Here is a 9,319-nt window from a genome sequence, read left to right as displayed (position 1 = left end):
CCCACACCTCATCCTAAGACCCCACACCTCATCCTGAGACCTTCCCGCTCAGCAAGGAGGGAAGGGCCCAGGGAAGCCCTCCCTGCCCTGCACCCGCTCTGCAGGCCCCGAGTCATCAGACTCCAGCATCCACCGCCTCCCCCATTCGCCATCCACCCAGCACCTCACCCCCACCCTCCACACTCTCCCCCTTAGTTTGCTCATCAGCTAAACAGTCTGCTGGTCTTCGTTGTTATGCGCAGAGGAGCCTCATTCATTATCTCAGTCCCCCTTCTGTCTGGGAGAGGCTGGGAGCAGGGAGGGAGGGAGCTGGGCCAGGAGGAAGAGCCGCAAATCGGCTCCTGAGTGGCTTTTGATAAGAGTGGGACAGCCTGCATGTGGGCAGAGGGCTGGATGATGGATTGGATGTCCTGGAGCAAGGAGAGGATGCAGACAGGTGCGGAAAGAGGGCGTGAGGGCAGTCAAGGACGGATCGGGGCGGCGGGGGGGGGGGGAGAGAATGAAAGAGAAAAGTTGGGGCTGGGGAGTCTCTCCTCTTGACGCCATGGGCTTGCTGGACAGAGCTGCCTTCCCAATCTGCCTCTTCCTCCTTAAAGCACCTACTCTGTGCCAGAGTGCCAGACGCTTAGTAATACCTCCTCTTAATTCACACCTGCCCTCCAAGGAAGAGAACCGTCTCTATTTCACAGGTGAAGGAAACGAAGGTTCAGAGTGGTTAGGTAACATTCCCAAATCACACAGCTAATCCAAGTGGAAACACTTCCTCATCCAGGCAGCAAACACTTCCTCATCTGCTTTGCTCAGTCTACTGATGTAAACGTTACGCTCATCCAAAAATACCACCCCACCCCCTCCACTCCTGAAACACCCAGAATAATGTTTGGCCAAATATCTGGGCACCTCATGGCCCAGTCAAGTTGACACATAAAATTCATTATCACACAACCCAACTTAAAAATAGGCAAAGGACTTGAACAGACATTTCTCCAAAGACGATACAAATGCCCAACAAACACATGAAAAGATACTCATTAAGGAAATGAAAAATTAAACCCATTATGAGATATCACCTCATATCCACTAGGCTAGCTATAATCAAAAAAAAGGAAGGGAGGGAGGGAGGGAGGGAGGGAGGGAGGGAGGAAGGAAGGAAGGAAGGAAGGAAGGAAGGAAGGAAGGAAGGAAGGAAGGAAGGAAGGATTCTTGGCTGGGATGTGGAGAAATTGGTACCTTTGTGTCTTGCTGGCAAGAGCGTAAAATGGTGCAGTCACTGTGGAGAGCAGCTTAGCGGTTCCTCAAAAAGATCGACCTAGAAACCCACTCCTAGGTACACATCCAAGAGAAATGAAAACATGCATCCACACAAAAACTCGATGAAAGGTGAAAATGACCCTACTGTCCATCAGTGGATGAATGGGTAATCACAATGTTGTATATTCATATAATGGAATATTACTCAGCCTTAAGAAGGAATGAAATTCTGACACATGCTACAACATGGATGAACCTTGAAAACATTATGCTCAGTGAAAGAAGCCAGACACAAAAGGTCACATATTGCATATTATATGAAAAGTCCAGAATAGGTAAACCCATAGAGATAGAAAGCAGATAAAAGGTTTCAGGGGATGGATGGATGAATCAATGGGTGGATAGATAGATGGATGGGTGGGTGGGTGGATGGATGGATGGATGGATGGATAAATAAATGGGTGGATGGATGGATGGATCAATGGGTGGATAGATAGATGGGTAGGTGGGTGGGTGGATGGATGGATGGATGGATGGATGGATGGATGGATGAATCAATGGGTGGATGGATAGATGGGTGGGTGGGTGGATGGATGGATGGATGGATGGGAAGGGGCATGGGGAATGACATAATGGGTCCAGGGTGTTCTCTGGAGTGATGGAAAAGGTTTGAAACGGGAGAGGTGGTGCTTGCACAAGATGGTGAATGCACTAAATGCACTGAATTGCACACTGAAATGGTTAGTTGTGTGTTATGTGAATTTCATCTCAGTCATCACCTGTCTTTCCTATGTGGTTGTCTGGTGTGACAGATGGAATCCTGGTACCTACCATTGTGACTCCAGCACCTAACACAGGCCCTGGCACAAAGGAGGTGCTTAACACATCTTTCTGGAATAAATAAACACATAACCAACGACAAACATTCACGAGTGAAAAAGAAAGCACAGCCTCCATCCATGGAGGACATTAAACTTTTCCAAAATTAAAGGCAGGGCGTGCAGCCTGGAGAGGAGCCGGGTTTCTTTTGTGTGGTTCTGCAGACACAAAATCAAAACCAACCAGGGGGTTTGCAGGCAACCGCTCTTGGCCGACCCTGAGAAAGCCCTGTCCACCCGCGGAGCTGTGGGCAGTAAGACAGGCTGTCCTGTGAGGCAGTGAGCAGCCTGTCATGGGAAGCATTCAAGTGGAGATGGGGGAACTTGTTGAAAGAACTCATGCATCAGCAGGAGAGTTCCCCTAGACAGCGAGTCCCAACTCGGGAGCCGGAGCCGCTGTGATCTGAGCCGACTTACAGGCCATTAAAATCCATTTAGCCTCCCGCTGGCTGCTTGCTGCCTTGTTGAATCCATCATCACCTGGGTATTTATTGAGCGCAGATGTCACACAGAAGGATCCAAAGAGGGCGCCATGTCCTAAGGAGGCAGAGGTATCAGGTCATGCTCTCTATTCTGTGCCTCCCAGTCTGACTCACTGCGCAGAACGCCACTTGGGGAGGCTCTGGCGGGCTGACAGCAGGCTCGCTGAACGTCCCCGCTGGGGATTCCGCTGTCCCCGGTGTGCCCACCACCTCCCGGCCCCAGCACTGGCACCTTCTGGCAGCATCGCCCGCCACAGCTGCTGCTCGGCTGGACTCACCTGAATTCCCACATCCCGGCCCCACTCTCCCTCAGGGCCGGGCACTGGTGACCCCAAAAAATGGCTCCTGCAACACAGGGAGGGACAAGATCGAAAAAAGTTATGAGGCATCTACAAACAAACCACTGTGTGTCCTTTAAACTAGACATTGTGGATATTCTACAATAACATGGGAAAGATCTACGATGTGAATTTTAACTTGTTATAGGTGACTTTTATATTATATTATGTTGTATCAGATATATTATATTATACCAGAGGCCCGGTGCACAACATTCATGCACTAGGGGTAGGAGGGGGGGCGTCCCTCAGCCTGGCCTGCACCCTCTCGCAGTCCGGGACCCCTCGGGGGATATCCACCTGCTAGGGCATTTGAATAGCTATGCATGGGGCCAGGTGGATAGCGGGCTATGCATGGGGCCAAGCGGGGAGTGGGCCTAAGCCAGCAGTCAGACATCTCCCGAGGGGTCCTTAGCGCTGCCGCAGCGGCGGGACTGCAATCACCAGCCGTGAGCCTGGCTTCTGGCTGAGCGGCGCTTCCCCTGTAGGAGGGCACTGACCACCAGGGGCAGCTTCTGCATTGAGCGTCTGCCCCCTGGTGGTCCGTGTGCGTCATAGTGACCAGTCATTCTGCCATTCGGTTGATTTGCATATTAGGGTTTTATCATATAGGATTGTACCAAACTATATTATAATATTATATTTGCCTACTCATTTAGTGGCCTTTGTAGCACTGATTCCCCCTCTTTCTTTCTGTCACAACCCCACGTGGGGCAGGACAACGATGTGCCCTGTGTCAAACCGTCACCTGACCAGGGACTCAGTGTCGGTCTCTAGAGGTAAACATACGTCCCTGGGCGGCGCTGCAGGAAGCATCTAGACACGTCAGATCCCCTCCGTGCTGTGGTCGTGGCCTTCCCCCTCACCTTGTCTGGGACGAGGCCTGGGTGCCCAGTGATGGGTGCCTTCTCACAACCACGGGGACTGAAGCGCAGCCGGTGACAGTGCCCTCGGGAAGCTCGAGGACACCGGTCCCCTGTGGAGCCGGAACTGCCCACCTGCAGAGAGTCTGAGACGGGAGGAACATAGCCCCTATTTGGTCGAAGTCCCTGTGGTTAGCACACGAAGCAAAAATAATTCTAACCGCTGCAGCGGCAGTCAGAGAAACTTACACAACGTGGGGTGAACAGAGGCCACTCCTTGGAGCCTCGCAGGGTGATCCTATTTGGCACAAAGGTCTTTGCAGATGTGATGAAGGTAAGGATCCCCACATGAGGTCGTGGGCCCCAAGTCGATGACAGGTGTCATCCCACGAGAGAGAGAAGGAGAAGGCACGCAGGGAGGAAGTCCGGGTGAGGATGGAGGCCAAGGTCGGAACAGGCCAAAACCGCCAGGAGGCACGGGGAGCCGAAGAGGCAGGAAGGGCCCTGCCCCAGGGCTGCGGAAGGAGCGGCCCTGCTCACCCCCTGATTTCAGACCCCGGCGTCCGGGTCTGTGGGGGACCACGTCTCCGTCATTTGAAGTCACCAGGTTCGTGGTCAGCTGCTAGGGCAGCCCCAGGGCACTAGGTGCAGAGACGTCGATGTCATGGAAGATGAGACACCGAAGCGGGGCGTTTGAAAGATAAATCGTTCTCTGGTTAAGAAAGAGGGGAAGGGAGGTCAATAATAGAGCAATGGCTATGCATGGGGCCAGGTGGATACCGAAAATATGGGGGACCCCTTTGTAAAATATGTGATTGACCACATGCCGTACGCCTGAAACTAATACTAAATAAAGTTGAATGCAAGCTGTAATTGAAAATATATATATTTTTTTAATTTTTTAATTCTCACCTGAGGATATTTTCCCCATTGATTCTTAGAGAGAGTGGAAGGGAAAGGGAGAGACAGACAGACACATGGATTGGTTGCCTCCCGCTGCCCCCAACCAGGGCCCAGAGCCTGCAACGGAGGCATGCGCCCTTAACGGGAATCGAACCCGGGACCCTTCAGTCAACAGGCTGACGCTCTACCCACTGAGCCAAACCAGCTAGGGCAAAAATATTTTAAAATTAAAAATAAACTTACAAAAGAGAAGAAGGGTCTCCCAGAAACAGGAGTGGTAAACTCTAATTATAATTATAGCAAACCCGGCCGCTGGGCCCCTCCCCAGATCCTTCCGCCACCCCACCCCCCAACCCCCCATCCCCCTGGGCACTCTCACCCTTGACCCGCTCAGGAGACTGAGGCCCAGGTTCAGTGACTGTGCTGCGAGCCCCGCCCCTCCCCCTCAAGCCCTGGGACTCGCTGGCCCAGGGGTTTGCTCCTGGCTGTGCGTGTCCAGCCCCACACAGGGCAAGGCGGGGGCGGAGTGGGTAAGACCTCGCCAGCTTCCTGGGCCCTCAGCTGGGGTGCCCCCAGACGTCCTCCACGCAGTCTCCCCGAGTCCCCAGGTAGGCCCCCCTGGTTCCTTTCCCACCCCTGGTGCACGTCCCCACTACCGCTTCCAGGAGCCGGCTCACCCCAAACCGCTGTGCCCGGTCCTCGCTCAGGGTCTGCTCTGGGCTACCCCCAGACCAACCCAGGGTTGGAGTCGAGGCCCATCCGTGGTTTACTCCACCCACAGCCTAAGCTCGGACCCACCAAACGCCTCTGCCCAGTGGGGTGATGCGCATGACATCCCAGTGTGCACCCCACTCTAGGGACAGGGAGCCGAGAGCAGGACGGGTAGGAAAGCAGCAGCGGGGACCGGGCTGAAGCCGCTTTTAATGGGGAGCACAGCCCTCCTCCGTGGGCTGAAGGCACCTCCAGCGAGAAGCCCGCCCTCTCCCAGCACCCCAGCTTCTCCAGGTGCCCGGCCACTCGTCCCCCCTCCTCTGCTGCTATCATCTGTTCGCCCCGGAGAACCAGCCCTGGGCAATCAGCCGGCAGGTGCCTGGGGGACAGGTCTGCGTGGCTGTGACCCTCGCTAGGCCAGCCCGCGCCGGATGAGAAATTGCTCCGCCCCTGCAGTTTTGCAAAATTCAAAGCTTTCAGCCGGGGCGGAGGGCCAGCTATGGGAAGGCTTCCGGCATCGTCATCAGAAAACGCCACCTTGTTAGCCAGAGAGGTGGTGGCGACGAATGTGCGTCACTCAGAGGACGTGACGGCCAGTTTTTCTGCCACACGACACTGCTTCAACGGGCACTTTATTTCCATCTAAAGGGAATTACCTCCCATCCTCGGGGTTCTTGCAAGGAAAGCTTCCTCTCCCTTTAAGTTATTAATTCATTTAATCATTCATTCATTCATTCATTCAGAGCCCTAGAGCAGGCGTCCTCAAACTACGGCCCGCGGGCCACGTGCGGGTGTTTTTGCCTTTTTGTTTTTTTTACTTTAAAATAAGATATGTGCAGTGTGCATAGGAATTTATTCATAATTTTTTTTAAACTATAGCCGGCCCTCCACCAGTCTGAGGGACAGTGAACTGGCCCCCCGTTTAATAAGTTTGAGGACCCCTTCGAGAGTAGCAGCTGCCTGCATTGGGGGTGTTTACTCAGTGGCTGCATTAAGTGTTTTACATGCATGTCATCCTTCCAGCTCTCTGAGGCAGGTCATTGGTCCCATCTTCCAGACAAAGAAACAGGCTCAGCCAAGTTCATCAGCTCCCCCAGGCCACCCCGTCAGGAAGTAGTGGAACAGATTTGGAGAGCGAAGATCTGAATTCAAATCCCTCTCTCCCTTCTTACTAACCCTGTTGTGTCAGACATGTCAACTCATTTCACTGAGCCTCGGTTTCCGCTTCTGGAAAATGAGCGTGTGACTCTTAAAGGGGCAGAGAGGTGAAATGCCAGCACCTTGCGGGACCACTTCACACAATCTGGTGTCCGCTCTTCGGTTTCCATTCCCCCAAACTGGGCTTCTCCCCAACAAAGATTAAATTAGTGAGATTTTTTTAAAAATATATTTTATTGATTTTTCACAGAGAGGAAGAGAGAGGGATAGAGAGTTAGAAACATCAATCAGCTGCCTCTTGCACACCCCCTACTGGGGATGTGCCTGCAACCAAGGTACATGCCCTTGACCGGAATCGAACCTGGGACCCTTGAGTCTGCAGGCTGACGCTCTATCCACTGAGCCAAACCGGTTTCAGCTAAATTAGTGAGATTTTTAAAACCTTCCCCAGCAAGCAAGATGGCAGAACTCTCGTGGGGAGCTTACGGGTCATCCCACCTTTTGTTGTCGTTTAGATTCAGACTCTGTTGACTTACAAGTCAGTCCTGCTGTCCCTCGTGTCCCCCCATTGAACCACTGGGCACCAGTGACCAGTCGAGAGGCTCTGTGCTGCCTGTCTCACCAGCATCCTCTTCGCCATCTGCGACACGCCTGCGGCTAGGAGCAGTCATGCGGGTTCCAGCCCCGATGGGCCCAGGAGGCCGCCAGCCAGGCAGCCGCGGGGCCAGCCTGTTTATCTTGTGGTTCCATTGGAAGAGGCCCCTCGACTTCTCATTCCGAACGGCTACCAGGGGCTTCGGTCTGCTTCGAGGCTGCCGGATCCCAGCTCTGGGCCGCCACGTGAGGTGCTAACGGCCCGCCCCGAGAATATGTGAACAGGAGGCAGGGAACCAACCTCGGATGGAGCCAGTCGTGGAAACCGACAGCCCTCACCTTTGTCCAGCCCTTTCCAGGTTGCAAGGCGAACCCGGCAGCCTGTGGGGTTAATTTTTACCCTCACGATAACTCTGAGAAAAAAGGGGGCGGGACATTGCTGTTCCCCAGTGGCCTTTTGTGGGAGGTCAATCATGGCCGGAGTCCACTCGCCAGGGAGAGCGGGAAGGAGGGGGGTGGACACAGAGTCCTAGGGGACCCCCACTCCCGCAGCAGGGGCAGAGCTGCCGCCAGTTCATGGGAGAAAGACCAGCCGGGGGGCAGGACGACTAGGAGCAGGTGTCACTGAGCGAGTGGAGAGAAGGCCAGGAGGGAGGAGAGGCGGGCAGTGCCAACTCGGCAGAGATGCGCAAACTGAGACAGCAGCAGAGTGGCCGAGAGCGTGGTTCAAATCCTGCCTGGTCAGGCGTTTGGTCCTAGGCGATTGCCAAACCTCTCTGGGCCCCGGTTTCCTGGAAAATAGTGATAATGATGCTCCCTGCCCGTCAAGATGGTGGTGAGCATGGCATGGGGTAATCTCAGGATGAGCCTGGCACCGGGGTCAATCGCTGTTGGCTGTTATTTTAGCTAATCTAACAGGAGGCACGGTTTTAAAAGGACAGGGTTAAGACAATGATCCCTCCAGAGATCTTTCTACTGGCCCCAGTAGGCTTTCAAATACGCCCAGTAGGCTTTGCCCCTCTTGACAGCATTCTCACTCCACACCAGCCCTGGGATGTGACTCCTACAAAGGAGGGACCCGTCCTCGGGGTCTCCCCTCACCAGGGGCACGGAGGCCTGCTCGGTGCTGACTCACCAGTCTCTGCATCCTCGCCACAAACACGCCCGCACACAGCATCTGCTACTGTTTCCATTCCAGCTGGCAGAGAGGTGCAGCAAGCCGCCCAAGGTCACACAGCTTCCAAGTGGCCCAGCTGGGATTTGAACCCCAACAGTCTGGCCTTTGAGGCCACGACCTCGTCCCTGTGCGGCTCTCCCCGCAGGTGATAGCCGGCGCTGTTGTGGGAGGCACAGTAGATGGAGCAGGTGATGTCCCGGCTGAGAAAAGCTCAGAAGGACAAACTGGGTTTCGGAAGGGACAGCAGGGCCGAGGCCCTGGGGCAGGAGGGGCGGGCAGGTTTGAGGATGGAGAAAGCCGCACGCCCAAGGCACAGAGTGTGGGATGGAGAAGGCAGTGGCCTGACATCTCTCTGAGGAGAGAAACCCGCCTCCCTCGCCCCCCGCCGGCTCCAGGACAGTAGGAAGCCTTGGGGTGGGGGGTAGCAGTGAAAATATAACAGGATTTTAAAGGGCCACACTCTGCAAATGAATAGGACACAGCCATTTAAAAAAGAAATAAAAAAGGCGAGAGGCATTGTGGGTGCTGACATGGAACCTCTCCAAAGCACGTTGTTAGAGGGAAAAGCACGGTGCAGGGGAGGTGTGGCAGCTTCTGTTTGTGGGGAAGGCGGAGAGAAGGGACAAGAAGGAACGTGCGTGGTGTTTACGCTCGTGGTGTTTGCTGGGATGGAGGTAACACACCCTGAACGGCGGCGCCAGGAGCTGCTCGTGGCCCGGGATGGGCACTGCAGCCTGGGCAGGGCTGGAGCACGTGTTCTCGAGTGCTCTTTCCCTGCTCTTTCTAGATTTCAAAGCCAGGGAAGAGGCTGTCTGTTCCAAAATTTAAAATTTCTTAAATGACCAGGAGAATGCAATGGAGGGGCAAAAGTGGATTCAGGGGAAATATGAGAGGATGCGACTTGGGACTGTTAAGGGGGTTGGGGGTTTAGGGGTGGGGTGGTGAGCAGTAGGGGAAGGAACCT

This window comes from Eptesicus fuscus, chromosome 7, assembly GCF_027574615.1.
Source record: "Eptesicus fuscus isolate TK198812 chromosome 7, DD_ASM_mEF_20220401, whole genome shotgun sequence".
NCBI lineage: Eukaryota > Metazoa > Chordata > Mammalia > Chiroptera > Vespertilionidae > Eptesicus > Eptesicus fuscus.
Note: the sequence above shows the minus strand (reverse complement) of the source record.